Here is a 16,866-nt window from a genome sequence, read left to right as displayed (position 1 = left end):
TTTTCTTTTTTCCTATTTACTTAGAAGCTAGTTTTCAGTCTCTGACATCACGTTGGCAGACGCCAGCAGGAAAAGAAAGGGATTTAATTTGGCAGCTTGCCTGGAAATAAGAGAGAAAAGTTCTTGCTTACATGAGTTGCTAGCTTATCCAAGGCTACAAAGAAAGAAAGATTCTTATGTCACTTTTTTCCTTTAAATTTTCTTTAAAAATTTTACCAAAGTAATACAGATACATTTAAAATATATATATATATATGTATGTCTCAAAGGATCCAGAAGGACTAATAATGAAAAACAATTGCCCTCCCAAGTCCTCTTCCTGCTCCTAAGAAGGAGTCTCTTTCAACTTTGCCTTTTGATGGATCCTTCCATGCCTCTAATACTCAGCTTATAAAGCTGTTTCTGTGTTTTTTTAAAATTTTTATTTATGAGGTATAATTCACATACCATTAAATTCATCCTTTTAAAGAGTGCAATTCAGTGGGGTTTTGTATATTCATAAAGTTGTGCAACTATCACCACTATCTAGTTTTAGGATGTTTTCATCATGCCAAAAGGAAACCCGATATCCATTAGGCAATCATTCCCCATTGCCCCTCCCCCAACCCCAGGCAACTACTCATCTATTTACTTACTTAATTTATTTATTTATTTATTGCATCTACAAAGTTGGCATCGTAGCTTTATTTGTGCACTGTGAGGGTGAAGGCAATCTATCGTCAACTCTTCTTTCCCTGATATGCTCCAGAATAAAGAGGGGTGGGTGGAACAGCCATGAGCAGGGCCAGTTGTGGGCTATGTGGTCTGTCAGGAGTCCTTAGGGCTGTGGCCCACGTGTTCACATCCTGCTTCAGAGGAGGGGGGCCTGAGAAAAGGGGGCCAGCAGGACCAGGCAACTGTTAAGCTGAAAAGCTGCAAGTTTGATGGGACATAGACTTGGGCAGAAGGAGAGATAAAGTCAGGACAGGGCAGGGCTGTGGCTTCACAGACTTAGGGAGGCAGAGCTGCTGGGGAGATGCATTCTTCAGGCAAGCTTGGGCTTTACTCTCCTCAAAGTAGGTTCCTCCGCTTAATGAGCCCTTAATCTCTCCCCAGGAAAGTAGGAGAAGAGAAAACCCAAAATGAGAAGGAACATTTCTGGGCTGGACTGTCTGAGACTGTTTGTCTGAAATAGTCCAGAAAGAACATGATTTCTCAGTTATCTAGCATTGCTTGTTGCAGTCTGGCTCCCATGAACTTAGTGTCCTGGAAGGCTTAAGGGCCTCCTGGTATCCTCCCTATAGAAAGGAAGCCCCACTGGTCATTAAAGATCATCTAGCAGCAGGCCTAGTAGTAGAGCAGGCTGACTTCAGGTTTACTGCTCAAGGTAAACAGTGACTGTGATTAAAGGAACTTGATGTCTTTCCCTCAGCTTAAATTGCACCCCATCTCCAGACCTGGCTGGGCCATGGGTGAGAAGGGCAGGAACTAAACCCAATGGAAGTCCCTCCACTGACCGCCAGTCTTGCTAATGAGCTTGATCTCCTCCAACACGATGTCCCTGCTGATAGCCTTGCACATGTCATACAGGGTGAGGGCGGCCACTGCAGCAGAGGTCAGGGCCTCCATTTCCACCCTGGTGGGGGCCCCGAGCCTGGCAAGATGCCCAGATCTCCACAGCATGGCATGTGCTGTCCAGCTCCAGCTGCACCTGGACGTGGCTCAGGGCCACGTGGTGGCACAGAGGGATCCGCTGGCTGGTCACCTTGGCTGCCCGGACTCCAGCCAGCTGGGCCACCACCAGGGCATCTCCTTTCTTGAGCTGGTTCTGCTGGACAAGCTTGAAGGCTACAGGCCCCAGGATGACCATGGCTGAGGCCAGAGCCAACCACTCTGTGTCTGGCTTCCTGCCCACATCTACCATAGCTTCCCGTCCTTCCAAATCCACATGAGTTAGTTGTTCTGAGGTTAGCTGGTGTCCTGAGGGGGCAGCAGGAGCCCAGGAACCTGGGCTAAGGCACTTTGAGTTGGCATCTGAGTCTGCATGGGAAGTGTAGTGTCTCTGAAAGGAGCCAGAACCTAGCTGCTGCTGGGCTAGAAGAGGGGTCTGGGGTACCCTGTATCCTTTCCATAAAGTGGCCATCTGACTGGAGAAATTCATTCTGGATCTCAGACCTTGAACATGGAGGGGGTCCCAGGAGGAAATGCTTGGATTGGCTGGTGGGGAATCGTGGAACATCAAAAATGTCTTGATGGGGGTCACCCACCGATGAGGATCATGGGCCAGTTCTTCATCTGGGAAATACTGAACATGCCTGCATGCTGCTGCTTCTTCCTGCCCACGGCAGCGCCAATGATTCTCAGCAGCTCCTGCTTGGAGGCCCCAGATCACAGTGATCCCGTAGAGATACCTCAGAGTTTCCAAAGAGGCAGACCTTGAGGTTCCCGTCAGCTGTGATTTGCAGGCGGTTGCAGGTCCCACAGAAATGCTCAGACATGGACATGATGAAGCTGATCTGGCCTTGGAAGCCAGGGATTTTAAAGGCCTTGGCTGTCCTGGATTCCTGCTCTGACAGCTTCTCCAACTCTGGCCACAGCTGCCAGACAGTTTCTAGCATCTCCTTATAGCGACCATCTTCTTGAAGTTCCACTTGTTGCCATCAAAGGGCATGTACTCTATGAAGGCCACGTCCAGGGGGAGGCCCTTGATCAAGGCCGCAAAGTCCAGGAGTTCATCCTCGTTAAGGCCTCGCGTCACCACACAGTTCACCTTCACAGGGTTGTAGCCTGGCTCGTTGGCCTTGTGGATGCCCTCCATGACCTTGTGGAAGCCTTTCCTGCAGACAATGAACTCAAACTTGGCAGGCACCAGTGTGTCCAGGCTGATTTTGATGGCGCTGAGACCAGCCCTCTGAAGCTGGGGCAGCAGCCGCGCCAGGTTGATGCCATTGGTGGTGACACCAATGGTCCTCAGCCCTTCCAGTCGCTGGAGCTGGGCCACAATGTCCACCTCGTCCGGCTGGATGAGCGGCTCTCCGCCCATGAGCCGGATCTTTTCGACGCCTTCCTTCACAAAAAGCCAGGCGAGGGTCAGGATCTCTTTTGTGGTCAACATCTCTTCTGTGGTCAGCAGGTTGGCCTTGGGGGTCAGCGGGACCCCTTCCTCCGGCATGCAGTACTGACATCTGAGGTTGCACTTCTCCGGGAGGGAGATTCGCAGGTAGCTGTGCTGCCGGCCGAAGCTGTCTGTGAGGAAGGCGGAGAAGGGGGCCTCGTGCTCCCGCGAGAACTGCCTCCGCCTGGACAGCTCCTGTGAGGCAGCTTGCGGGGACTCGCCCGGGCGGGGCGGCATCACCGGAATCCGTGAGCTGCAGCTCCGTGGCGTTGGACCTTAGGAGCCGGCGCAGCATCCGGGACAGCGGCCGCGCCACCGTGAAGCCTGATCCCGGCAGAGCTGCGGCCCTCAGCCGGCTTCGGGAGCACACTGGCCGGGCAAAAGCGATTCTCCTGCCTCAGCCTCTTGAGTAGCTGAGATCACAGGCATGCACCACTACGCCTGGCTAATTTTTTGTATATAGAGTAGAGGTGGTGTTTCACCATGTTGGCCAGTCTGGCCTCGAACTCCTGACCTCAAATGCTCTGCCTGCCTCGGCCTCCCAAAGTGCTGAAATTACAGGGGTGAGCCACCGCGCCAGGCGCATCTACTTTATGTTTCTATAGATTTACCTTTTCTGGACATTTCATACAAATGGAATCACATAATATGTAACCTTGTATGATTGGCTTCTATCACTTAGTGTAATGATTTCAGGGTTCATCCATGTCGTAGCGTGTGTCAGTGCCCCATTACTTTATGACAGCTGGTCATAAAGTCATGCATGCATAGTCTACATTGTATGTATAGACTACATTTCATTTATCCGTTCATTAGTTGATGGACATTTACACTGTTTCCACCTGGGGCTATTATGAATAACGCTGCTGTGAGCGTTCATATATAAGTGTTTGTGTGCACATATGTTTTCAATTCTTTTGGAGATATATATACAACTGTTTTTATTCATCCCTTTATACTTCCTGTTATGAGAGATGAAGATTTAGCTTGTTTACAGTATTCTCTTTCCTTCCCATCTCTATCCTACCAGTAATCTATTTTTCTTCTTCCTTTTATTACATTCGTAACTGTAGTAATTGTGACTGATTTTCACTCAGATAACAAAAACCTGCCTACAGCAGCTTAAACACACAGGGAGAAATTTGTACTCACTAAACAAGTCCTGCTTATTGTTGGTTCAGCTGCCAAAAACTGCCAGCAGGGACCCAGTTTAAAATAAAATAAAAATTTAAATAAATTTTTTATTTTATGCCTTCCCTGTCTTTCCCGTCTGCCATCCTTAACAGGCTAGTTTTTATATTCATGCTTGTCTTCATTTGATTACAAGATGGTGGCCACAACTCCAAACATCACAGCTTCATACAAACAGGAAAAAGAGGAGAGTAGGCAGGAAACAAGAGCTATGTCTGTCACCTTTCATCAATAAAGTACAAGCTTTCTTAGACCTCCTCTCACAAACCCTCTAGCAAAGCAAACTTCCACTTAAATCTCACTGGCCAGAACTAAGTCACATGACCACACATAGCTGCAAGGGAACCTGGAAAAACCTACAAGAAACTGGATTGACTAATTGGCTTATATCAATAGTTCTCAACCTCGTTACATGTTAGAATCTCCTAGGGATATTTTTAAGTGTACGTCTCTGAACATGGTCTTATCCTAGGGTCAGTGGTTCTCAACCAAGGGCAAGTTAGCAATGTTTGTGTACAGTCTTGATCCTTGTAACTGGGGGCAAGGTGCGCCCACCATTAAGTGGATAGAGGCCAGGATGGTGTAAAACACCCTACAACACACAGAACAGCCCCCAACAACACAGAATTATTCTCTTCAAAATGTCAGTAGTGTCAAGTTTGAGAAACCTTGCCCTAGACCAATTAAATTATAATCTCTTCTACGTGGTTGCAATGTGCAGCCAGGGTTAAGATTCACTGGTTTCTGAATGATCCATTACATATCATGATTACACCATATTGATGCCCTGAACAAAACTAGGGTTCTGTTACAAGGAAGTAAAGGGGAATAAATATTGGTTATGTCTGCTCCAGTAACTTTGGTCATATGCTAACAGTTTTACTTCTAATTCTATTAATTATGTAGTGTCTTTTGGTTCCTGTTTCATGAGATGAGAATATCAGCCCCTCACACACTTTGAGCTCTTCTCCCTTTTACTTTTCAACTTCTATCATTTGAAATTTAATTTTAAATTGACAAAGTGAATAGCATTTATTTTCTGTCCTATAATCAAAATTGCATCTATATGTTGTCTAACTACAGATTTTTTTTTTCTTTCTTTCTTTCTTTCTTTTTTTTTTTTTTTTGAGACAGGGTCTTACTCTGTCACCGAGGCTGGAGTGCAGTGGCATGATATTGGCTCACCAAAACCTCCGCCTCCCAGATTCAAGCGATTCTCCTGCCTCAGCCTCCCAAGTAACTGGGATTACAGGCACATGCCACCATGCCTGGCTAATTTTTGTATTTTTGGTAGAGACGGGGTTTCACCATGTTGGCCAGGCTGGTCTTGAACTCCTGTCCTCAGGTGATCCGCCTGCCTCGGCCTCCCAAAGTGCTGGGATTACAGGCATGAGCCACTGCGCCCAGCCCAACTACAGATTCTTAAAGTTGAAATTTAATAAACAGGATTTATATTATGACAATATAAACGTTGTTCACTGCAGAGCTCAGAAATGTTTTTAAGCTACATTTCCTTATCAGCTTTTGTTTTACCTAGGGTTTGTAATTTTATTTATTTTGTGTATTTTTATTTATTTATTTTTTGAGACAGGGTCTCACTCTGTCACCCAGGCTGGAGTGTAGTGGCGTGGTCACAGCTCACTGCAGACTGGACCTCGTAGGCTCAAGTGATTCCTTCACATCAGCCTCCCAAGTAGCTGGGACCACAGGCATACACCACCACACCTGGCTAATTTTTGTATTTTTTGTAGAGATGGGGTCTTGGCCAGGTTGGTATCAAACTCCCAGGCTCAAGCGACCTGTGCCCCCTCAGCTTCCCAAAGTGCTGGGATTACATGTGAGCCAGCCCTCGCAGCCCTTATTTTTTTTTCTTTTTTGGGGGGAGTGTTAGACTTAGGCCATTTTATTTTTATGTTATTTATTTATTTATTTATTGAGGCACAGTCTTACTCTGTCACCCAGGCTGGAGTGCAGTGGCATGATCTCAGCTCACTGCAACCTCCGCCTCCCAGGTTCAAGCAATTCTCCTGCCTCAGCCTCCCGAGTAGCTGGGATTACAGGCATGCACCAACACACCTGGCTACTTTTTGTATTTTTAGTAGAGACGGGTTTCACCATGTTGACCAGTCTGGTCTCAAACTTCTGACCTCGGGTGATCCACCTGCCTCGGCCTCCCAAAGTGCTAGGATTACAGGCGTGAGCCACCGTGCCTGGCCAACTTAGGCTATTTTAAAAGGTATTCATATAACCCTACTTCTATCTGGTATCAGCAAGGAACAAACAAGGACTAAAACTAGACAAAGTTTCTTGGAACTAAAAGCTTTGCCAATCACCCTCTAATTCCAATGAGATTTTTAAAAACTGTGGAATCTAATTCATTTGAAACCGGGCTTACACAATAGAGTTCTAATACTATAATTCTATGTATCTAGGTAGGTTTCAGTAAATAAAGAAATACATATTTGGTGAAGTTGTTAAATGTTAAATTTTTGTTTGGGAATGGTTTTACTGGATGCTTCTAATGTAAATAGGAGAAAAATCTTTCATTGACTCATTTGTCAGATACAATGTGATTTTATATATTACGCACTGGTGAAGTAGGGATATAGTGATGGATGAGCTAGCCCCACGTGACAACTGTAAATAATTTTATTTGCAGTGGATACTTCTCATTATTGACTGCTCTATAGCCAAAGAACATTAAGTGAAATTACATTCAGACTTGGTGTTACTGGGAAGCAAGGTCTCCACCATTGTGAACATCTGGGTGCGGCTGCAACAGGAACATGCTGTGACCTCTGGGACATGAACGTCTACCCTGATTGCAACTCCGCATTGCAATTCCTTCTAGAATTCGGTGGTAGTTTAAATAACTTTACGATAGGCTTCCCAGAGCTCCACAGAGCATTGTCGATGACTGCCTGGATACCCAGAAGCTGTATAATTCAATCTTGTAGGTAATATAATATCACCTCTTCATAGATTATTTTTGCACGTAGTATAGTTGTATTTTCTGTTACTTTTGATTGGTCAAATTTTTAGTGAGGTAAAATGTACATAGAGTGAAAGACAGATCTCAAGTACAATTCAAGGGGTTTTGACAAATGTATACTCCTGTGTAACCAATGTCTTAATTGGTTAATTTTCTCTTTTGGGAGTTTTGGTAATATTAATTTGAGTTAATGCCCAAAGATCTCTGAAAAAAAAATGTTTCTTTCTTCCTACGAAAGTTTTTTTAATTGTGATAAAATCCACATCACACGATCTTTTTGGAGTTCCTAAGCATGATCGTTGGGTTTTCATGTGCATGTGTGAGATGTGACTCCCTCAAGCCTTGTTATGACATAAGCACATTACCAGTCTGACACACACAGAAAATACACATAACAATATTTACCATCAGTGACACTTAGTACATTTATAATATTGTGCAACCATTACTACCACCTAGTTCTAGAACATTTTCACTACTTTAGAAGGAAACCCCACACACATTAAGCAATCACTCCCCATTCCACCTTCCCTAAGCTCTGGCAACCATTCATCTGCCTTCTGTCTCTATGGATTTGCCTAGTCTGGATATTTTATATAGAATCATACTATATTGGCCTTTTGTGTCTGGCCCATTTTTTTTTCACTTAGCATAATTTTTTCAAGACTCATAAATTTTGTAGCCTGTATCAGTACATCATTTCTTTTTATGAGAGGATAATATCCCGTTGTGTGTTTATACCACAATTTATCTGTTTATGTGTTAATGGACATTTGAGTTGTTTTCACCTTTTGGCCACTGTGAATAGTGCTGCTGTGACCATTCATGTAAAATTCTGTCTGAACACTTGTTTTCAACTCTGAAAAAGATATTATTTTGTCACCCCTATTGGGACCTGCTATTTTGCTCCTTTACTGCCTGTTACTTGTTCTAAACAAAGCAAAACAAAAAGAGCAAGTCAGTGCTGAAACTGCCAAGGAAAAAAAGGTAAACAATGGTCTTGCTGTTTGACATGATTTTGGACAACCCCCTTGGCCAGTGCTCAGGAATGTGAAAATCATAGACATGGAGAACAGAAAACAGTGCATTCTTAGTTAACAAAATCACAGACTTTCCCAGCATTTGGTGTGAAAGGCTTTGATTACTATGTCTGTGTCCAAAGGGGATTGTTGTTTAAACCACAATGGCTGCTTAGTGGCTGGTTGCAAATGAGGTTGAAATGGTAAAAATGATAATTGCCCAGTGAGCAGTCCTGGCAGTGGCTAACCTTGCAGTACAGTGGGCAGATTTTAGGAAGGAGGGATGGAATGAGCTAGAGAGGTCATTTGAGCTACCTGGTAATGGTGTTACCCAGGGTACACACACCTGACTGGATGCAAATCCCAATAAGTTTCCAGTGTCCTCTAAACTACCAACCCAAAGTGATTACCCAACCCTAGGAGTCTAAGAAGTTCAAGAACTCTGAAAAAGAAGGGGTAATCCCCAGTGCCCACTCAAAACAAAATGCCCATTTGGTCAGTACAGAAAAGCAAATGGGACCTGGAGACTGTAGTTGTAGAGCAGCAGCATCTCCCACCACTGGGGCTAAAACTATCACTGGGTTCCTGATGTTGAGATGCGAATGTGGGAACAGGCTTCCCCAGCACGTTCTCCTCCCTTTCTGTCCACTCAGATCACGAGAAATAGTTTGGCTGCACCAGTCAGTGACAGCCTCGGGATGGACCAAGTCCTTTATAATCTGCTACTTAGCTGTGTGATCTTGGACAAGTTACTTAATACATCTCAGCCTCAGTTTCCTCAGCTGAAAAATGGTGTTAATAAGAGGGCCTGTCACCGCCAGGCGCAGTGGCTCACACCTGTAATCCCAGCACTTTGGGAGGCTGAGGCAGGCTGATCACTTGAAGTCAGGAGTTTGAGACCAGCCCGGCCAACAGGGTGAAACCCCATCTCTACTAAAAATACAAAAGTTAGCCAAGCATGGTATGGTGGCTCGTGCCTGTAATCCTAGCTACTCGGGAGGCTGAGGCATGAGAATCCCTTGAACCCAGGAGGTAGAGGTGCAGTGAGCCGAGACTGTGCCACTGCGCTCCAGCCTGGGGGACAGAGCAAGACTCTTGTTTTAAAATAAAATGTGTGTGTGGGGGGGTGCTATCACTTAGGGTTAATGAGAGAATTCAGTTAAGCCATATGGAGCACTTAGCAGAGTTTCAGGCATACTGTCAGTGACCCCCCAGAAAAACCCAAAAACAGTTATTATTGTGCTGCTGAAAAAGTGGGGCGGGCACAGCAGTACTACAGATGTGATATCAACTGCCTGGGCAACCTGAGCCATCCCTAAGGGCCCAAAACAGGGAGAGGGGTGAGAAGGAACAGGGTATCCAGATCCCCAGTGATCATGGGTCACTATCAAGAGAAGGCAGCCTCTGCATTTACTGCTGGCTATATACCCATGGCCTGCCCTGAAAAGCCACGTGGTTCACTCTGGGTAAAAGTGTTCCAGCTTACTGGATGCACCAGTAATAATTGTAATACTTCATTGTAAGAATTCATATGTAACTTAAAATGTGTACAATCATTCATTCATTTATTGATCAGTAACCACTTACTAATCACCTACTGTGTGCCAGCCACTAGAACCTGGGGTTACAGCAACAAATAAGACACACAGTGGCTGGGCGCAGTGGCTCATGCCTGTAATCCCAGCACTTTGGGAAGTCAAGGTAGGTGGATCAGTTGAGCTCAGGACTTTGAGACCAGCCTGGGCAACATCGTGAAACCCCATCTCTACAAAAAAATACAAAAATTACCCGGGCATGGTGGTGCACGCCTGTGGTTCCAGCTACTCGGGAGGCTGAGGTGGGAGGATCACTTGAGCTGGGGAGGTTGAGGCTGCAGTGAGCTGAGATGGTGCCACTGCACCCAGCCTGAACAACAGAGAGAGAGAGACCGTCTCAAAAAAAAAAAAAAAAAAATCATACAGCATTCCTGCTGTCATGGAGCTTATATTCTAAAGTGGCTTTGCCACATGATGCCTGTGTCCTTAACTTCTTGTCATTTAACTTTTGTTGCCTCAGTTTCCTAACCTAGGACATGGAGATAGTAATAACAGCCACCTCAGAAAGTTGTCATGAGTTTTGAATGTGTTACTATCATAAAGCACTTAGAACAGTGCAAAGCATGGAGTAAGCACTGTGTAAATGCTGACTATCATTATTCAGAGGAAGGCTGAATGAGAAACAGGTTTGGCGAAGAAGATCAAGAGTCTCCTTTGGGTGCTTGTTAATGCTGAGGTATCAGCTGAATACCCAACTTAGGATTATTGATCGGGAGTTCAGATATGTCTGGAGGTCAACGGACAGGTCTGAGTTGGAGGTATAAATCTAGGGGTAATTGGCGTATTGTTGGTATTTAAAGTCCTGAAATTAATTGAGAACAGGCTCAGGGACTCACACCTATAATCCCAGCATTTGGGAGGCCAAGGTGGGAGGATTGTTTGAGGGCAGGAATTTGACACCAGCCTGGGCAACGTAGCAAGACCCCATCTCTACAAACAAAAACTAAGAAAAATCAGCCAGGCACTGTGGTGTGCACTTGTAGTCCCAGCTACTTGGGAGGCTGAAGCAAGAGAATTGCTTGAGCATAGGAGGTGTTTTGTTTTGTTATGTTTTGTTTTGTGTGTGTGTGTGTGTGTTTTGTTTTTTGGTTTTTGGTTTTTTTTTTTAGACAAACTCCCTCTTTTCCCCAGACTGGAGTGCAATGGCACGATCTCGGCTCACTGCAAGCTCCACCTCCCAGGTTCAAGTGATTCTCTTGCCTCAGCCTCCTGAGTAGCTGGGATTATAGGCATGCACCACCACACCCGGCTAAGTTTTGTATTTTTAGTAGAGGCAGGGTTTCACCATGTTGGCCAGGCTGGTCTCGAACTCCTGACCTCAGGTGATCTACCTGCCTCAGCCTCCCAAAGTGCTGGGATTACAGGCGTGAGCCCACTCTGCCTGCCCGAGCCCGGGAGTTTGAGGCTACAATGAGCTATGATTGTGCCGCTACATTCCAGCATGAGCAACAAAGCAAGACCTTGTGTCTTTTTTTTTTTTAAGCAAATTAATTGAGATCACCAAAGGAGTAGAGATAGAGAAGAGAAACATCCCAAAGACTGAGCCCTGGGGCACCCCAAAGTTTAAGACTTGGGGCTTTGAGGAGGAATAAACAAAGGAGACTGAGAAGGGGCAGCGAGAGAGATAGGAGGAAAACCTCAAGAGTATGGGGTTCTGGAAGCTGAGCGAAGAAAAGCTTTGCAAGAAAGAGAGGAGTCAACTGTCAAATGCTCCTGAAGGCAAAGTGAGACAAGAGCTGAGAGTGGTCATTCAATGTGGCCATAGGAGGGTCACTGGTAACCTTGGAGCAGTTCTGGTGAACAGGTAGAGACAAATGCTGTGTTGGTGAATATTTAAGAGAGAATGGGAGGACTTGCTGAGCATAGTATAGATATCTCTTTTGAGATGTAAAGGAAAACAAATAAATGAGAGGTAGAAAGGAATATGAGGTCAAGGAAATTTTCTTCATTTGTTTGTTTTCACTTCTGTAAGATGGGCTTTATTTCACAATATTTGTAGTGATACGTACGTGTATTTGAAGTGTTCCTTTATGGGACATTTCAACAAGGTAGTTTTATCATGGAAAAGTATAGAGCTCTAGGAGAAAATGTCATGTTCTATGTCACACCATTGCATGAGGTTGGAAGTCATTTTAAATATATTGAGTAAAGTAGGGAAATTAATTCAAGGGTCCAAAAAGTTAGGCCATTGGTGTTTAATAGTTGATGTTACAGAATCATTGTAGAGCCTCGTACTTGAACATACACATTAGTCTGGTGTGACATATACCACGGTACATTGCATCTGAAAGAGAAGAGGAAAGCTGATAACTCAGAAGGAATAGAAGCAAAAATTGAAAAGCTCTTACTTGAAGGATGATGGGAAAGGGCTTTATGAAAGTCTTGGACTCTCAATGATATAAAACAGAGTGGTCTCTCTGGGGTCATCCTACAGAGGTGATAAACATAACATAACATGCACCCTCATGTGCAAAGTTTAGAGCTTCCCTGACGAGGTGGGGTGGGATTCTTACAAGTAAGACAAGCAACAAAAGCCTGAAAGTACTTGTGGTGAGGAAGCAAGGATGTTTTCAAAGATTTGGGATTTCTGTAGGAACACAGAAGGAGGCCAGCATGTAGGGAAAACTCCCACCTAAAAGGGTGACCATGAAATGAGTTGAGAAGGAAAATCCGGCTGGGCAGTGACTCACAGCTGTAATCCTAGCACTTTAGGAGGCCAGGGAAGGAAGATCAGCTGAGCCCAGGAATTTGGAACTAGCCCTGGCAACAGAACGAGACCCCATCTCTACTAAATAAATAAATAAAATAAAAATTAGCCAGGGGTGGTGGTGCATGCTTGTAGTCCCAGCTACTCAGGAGGCTGAGGTAGGAGGATCACTTAAGCCTGAGAGGTCAAGGCTGCAGTGAGCTGTTGTTGCGCCACTGTGCTCCAGCCTGGGCAACAGAGGAAGACCCAGTATCCACAAAAAAAAAAAAAAAAAATTTATTTAGCCAGTGTGGTGGTGTGCACCTATAGCCTCAACTACTCAGGAGGCTGAGGCAGGAGGACAGCTTGAGCCCAGGAGTTCAAGACCACCCTGGGCAACATAGTGAGACCCTGTCTCTACAAAAAATAAAAAACTAGCCAGGTGTGGTGGTGCACACTCAATGAAGAAGAAGAAGAAGAAGAAGAAGAAGAAGAAGAAGGAGAAGGAAAACCCATAATCTCAGCCTTTTATTGAAGAAGCCAAGTCTTTAAAAAATTATCAAGTCCTAAAAAGGGAATGTTAACACAATATGTTCTATAAGATGGTTATAAGCCCATGTGAATTTCCAGTATTATTTACTAGAGAAAATGCTATCTAGTGATTGAACTGAAGTAGTGGGAGAGTTTTCTGCTAAGATTTTGCCCAACAAGCAAAGTTCCAAACTGATTAATTTTGCCCTGCAGACCATTCAATCTGCTCACACTGGTTCATTAGACACTCAGAATTTCTGCAGTTTCTGCTTGTTCAGATAGTTTTTGATTGGAAAGTAGTGCTTGATCCATGTGTTAAGCAAGAGATGTCTGTAATAGAACTAAACTCCTAGTGTATACACAAGCTTACTATCTGTCAGCGTTAATACCCAAGATGACACATCCACCTGCCTTTATTATGAGGAAAGTAGGTCTTGCTCTTAGACTAAAGAAATATTGGGGAAAGATTCATGCCTGTAATCCCAGCACTTTGGGAGGCCAAGATGGAAGGATTGCTTGAGCCCAGGAGTTCAAGACCAGCCTTGGCAACATGGTGAGACCTCATTTCTACCAAAAATACAAAAATTAGCTGGGTGTGGGGGTGTGTGACTGTAGTCCCAGCTACCTGGGAGGCTGAGGTGGGAGAATGGCTTGAGCTGAGAAGGCAGAGGCAACAGTGGGCTATGATCACACCACTGCTTCAGCCTGGACGACAGAGCAAGGCGCTATCTCAAAAAAAAAAAATCCCTTAAGAAATATTGGGGAAAGGCCGGGCGTGGTGGCTCACGCCTGTAATCCCAACACTTTGGGAGGCCAAGGTGGGTGGATCATCTGAGGTCAGGAGTTTGAGATCAGCCTGATCAATATGGTGAAACCCCATCTCCACTGAAAATACAAAAATTAGCCAGGCGTGGTGGCAGGCGCCTGTAATCCCAGCTACTCGGGAGGCTGAGGCAGGAGAATCGCTGGAAACTGGGAGGTGGAGGTTGCAGTGAGCTGAGATCATGTCACTGCACTCTAGCCTGGGCAACAGAGCTGGGATTACAAACACCTGCCACCACATCTGGCTAATTTTTGTATTTTTAGTAGAGACGGGGTTTCACCATGTTGGTCAGGCTGGTCTCAAACTCCTGACCTCAGGTGATCTACCAGCCTTGGCCTCCCAAAGTGCTGGGTGAGCCACCGTGACTGGCCAGATTTGAGGGGAGGAGGAAATGAGGTCATGTGTCTAAAACTCAACACAGGTCAAGCGCGGTGGCTCATGCCTGTAATCCCAGCACTTTGGGAGGCTGAGGCGGGTAGATCACCTGAGGTCAGGAGTTGAGACCAGCCTGGCCAACATGGTGAAACCCTGTCACTACTAAAAATACAAAAATTAGCCGGGCATGGTGGTGCATGCCTGTAATCCCAGCTACTCGGGAGGCTGAGGCAGGAGAATCACCTGAACCCAGGAGTTGGAGGCTGCAGTGAGCCAAGATCGCACCACTGCACTCCAGCCTGGGAGACTAGAGCTAAACTCCATCTCAAAAAAAAATTAAAAAAGAAAAAGAAAACTCAACACAATGCCTAGAATACAACCAATTTGTCCACAGTCATTACAGACCAAGGCCATGAAAGCCCAGGTTTGTTGACAACATTCTGTTAACATTCAGTCCTCTTTTCATTTTGCAGCCTGAAAATTTGTTCTTTTGGATGAAACCCTGTGTCTAGAATCTAGCAAATAGGGCAGGAGATGCTTCAGGATAATGAGATGCTTCTAGGGAAATAGAAAATTATAAAATTCCAACCCACTACTTAGAAATGCAAACACATTTTATTTATTCATGGTCACTAATGTCTTTATTGGAGCTGGAACATCTAACACATTCAAACAACAAATGATTAGTCTCCATAATAGGAACAAAACAAGCTCCCGGTGAATTAATCAGCTAATCATGTTGCAGAGGGTGTTCAGTGCTTTTCCACCATAAATGTAGTGTTCGAAGGGTCCCCTGATACCTTATGTTCATCCACACATGGGCTTCACCTGTCCCAGCACCTGCTGGTGTCAGATGTGTCAGCATCCTTGATCACCTCAGCCTGACACCCTCCAGGTACTGGGCTCAGCTCCAGGCCCTTGGGGCACCAGACCTTATTCTAGACTGTGAGAGATCATGGTGAGACTGAAGAGTGTTGGCTGGCTTGTTTATTTGATTTTAAAAAGAAAAAAACTCACTGTTAAAGAACAAAGGGTGAAAAGCAAACCCCCAGGGCTTGGGCTTGTTCCTAATTCCGTGATTTTACATACATATTTTTAAATACTTAGTCAATATGGAAAATTACACTCTTTCTTAGCAACCAAATTTATAAAGAAAATTAGATCTGAACAACCTATGAAAGCAGGCAGGGCTCCAAAGGGGGATTCAGTCCAGAGGAAGGTCTAGGACCATAATGCTCAGGACTGACTCCCCTCCAAGCCTACATTTGATTCCTAATGATAATCATCGCTAACATGAAATGAGCACTTTGCGGCAGAAGTACTATGCAAAATGTTTTACATTCATTATCTCATTTATTCCTCACAATAACCCCAGAGGCAGATAAACAGAGGCACAAAAAGGTAAGTATGTTGGTCATGGTTACTCAGCCAGTCATAAGTGGTAGATGCAGAATCTGAACTCTAGACCCCAGGTTTTTGGGTACTATGCACACTGACCCAAGAGCACAGTTCCTTGTGCCCCAAACATCCAAATAGCAGAGTTTATGGGAAAAAGATGTGACTCTGAGCTAAATAATCTAAACAGTGAACTTCATTTTTTCCCTTCACTGAGAGACACAGTCATAGATCATGGGAGCTGAAAGGTAGCAGAATATGTCACCCCAAAATATGCCACTTCATCATAAAGATGATTTTGAGCTCAAGATAACTGAGAAGAAGCAGATATAAGAAAAGCTCCCTGCTCTCCCTCTCCCCCTCCCCTCTCCCCCCTCCCCCTCCCCCTCCCCCCTCCCCTCCCCTCTCCCCCCTCCCCCTCCCCCTCCCCTCTCCCCCCTCCCCCTCCCCCCTCCCCCTCCCCCCTCCCCCTCCCCCTCTTCCCCTCCCCCTCTCCCCCTCCCCCTCTCCGTCCCTCCAGAGTCTCCCTCTCCCTCCCCTCTCCCTCTCCCCCTCCCCCCCTCCCCCTCCCCCTCCCCCCTCCCCCTCCCCCTCTCCCCCTCCCCCTCCCCCTCTCCCTCCCTCCACAGTCTCCCTCTCCCTCTCCCTCCACAGTCTCCCTCTCCCTCCACAGTCTCCCTCTCCCTCTCTCTCCACGGTCTCCCTCTGATGCCGAGCCGAGGCTGGACTGTACTGCTGCCATCTCGGCTCACTGCAACCTCCCTGCCTGATTCTCCTGCCTCAGCCTGCCGAGTTCCTGGGATTGCAGGCGCGCGCCACCACGCCTGACTGGTTTTTGTATTTTTTGGTGGAGACAAGGTTTCGCCGTGTTGGCCGGGCTGGTCTCCAGCTCCTGACCGCGAGTGATCTGCCCGCCTTGGCGTCCCGAGGTGCCAGGATTGCAGATGGAGTCTCGTTCACTTAGTGCTCAATGTTGCCCAGGCTGGAGTGCAGTGGCGTGATCTCGGGTCGCTACAACCTCCACCTCCCAGCCGCCTGCCTTGGCCTCCCAAAGCGCCGAGATTGCAGCCTCTGCCAGGCCGCCACCCCATCTGGGAAGTGAGGAGCGTCTCTGCCTGGCCGCCCATCATCTGGGATGTGAGGAGCCCCTCTGCCCGGCCGTCCA

The 16,866-nt window shown here is 45.9% G+C and overlaps 1 non-coding gene and 1 pseudogene across 1 annotated transcript; one reads left to right on the top strand and one right to left on the bottom strand.

Annotated features, from left to right (window-relative positions):
- Positions 1–719: 719 nt before the first annotated feature.
- Positions 720–3,401, bottom strand: LOC100976357 (molybdenum cofactor biosynthesis protein 1-like; annotated as a pseudogene).
- Positions 3,402–7,548: 4,147 nt separating this feature from the next.
- On the top strand, positions 7,549–7,652 carry LOC112437473 (small nucleolar RNA U13). The gene has a single exon (XR_003026076.1). It is a non-coding gene; the product is annotated as a small nucleolar RNA U13 (small nucleolar RNA).
- Positions 7,653–16,866: the final 9,214 nt, after the last annotated feature.

Source organism: Pan paniscus, chromosome 18, assembly GCF_029289425.2.
Source record: "Pan paniscus chromosome 18, NHGRI_mPanPan1-v2.0_pri, whole genome shotgun sequence".
Lineage (NCBI taxonomy): Eukaryota > Metazoa > Chordata > Mammalia > Primates > Hominidae > Pan > Pan paniscus.
This window is presented reverse-complemented; position numbering and strand designations above follow the sequence as displayed.